This window comes from Charadrius vociferus, unplaced genomic scaffold (assembly GCF_000708025.1).
Source record: "Charadrius vociferus isolate BGI_N301 unplaced genomic scaffold, ASM70802v2 scaffold4066, whole genome shotgun sequence".
Lineage (NCBI taxonomy): Eukaryota > Metazoa > Chordata > Aves > Charadriiformes > Charadriidae > Charadrius > Charadrius vociferus.
In genome coordinates this window covers 2539-2949 of record NW_009648867.1, presented here as the reverse complement: position 1 = coordinate 2949, position 411 = coordinate 2539, and the positions used below count along the sequence as shown (strand labels likewise).

Sequence of the window (411 nt, the reverse complement as noted above, 5' to 3'; positions counted from 1 at the left end):
CGGCCTTGGGGGTCCACGATCACCACCCCCACGTCGCCTTGGCCGGCCCCTGCCACAAGGACACGGGTTCAGTGCCACCAGGTCATGACATGGCCATGCCACCATGAGGACGTGGCCCCAGAGTCACAAGGCCATGCCGTGTCCATGCCACCTTGAGATCATGGCACCAGAGCCATTGGGTCACCCCATGGCCGTGCCACCAGGAGGACATAGTCTCAGTGTCACCAGACCACGCCATGGCCATGCCACCATGAGGACGTGGCCCCAGAGCCACAAGGCCATGTCATGGCCTTGCCCCCATGAGGACACAGGCCCAGAACCACCTGGCCACACCATGGCCATACCACCACAAGGACGTGGCCTCAGTGCCACCCAGCACTACCACAGTCATGCCACCATGAGGACATGCCC

General features: G+C 63.3%; 1 protein-coding gene across 1 annotated transcript in view; it reads right to left on the bottom strand.

Moving 5' to 3' along the window:
* Window positions 1–411, bottom strand: part of LOC104288150 (filamin-C-like) — a gene marked incomplete at both ends in the record, with an annotated part of 3177 nt that overhangs the window by 347 nt on the left and 2419 nt on the right. The window lies entirely within an intron of this gene.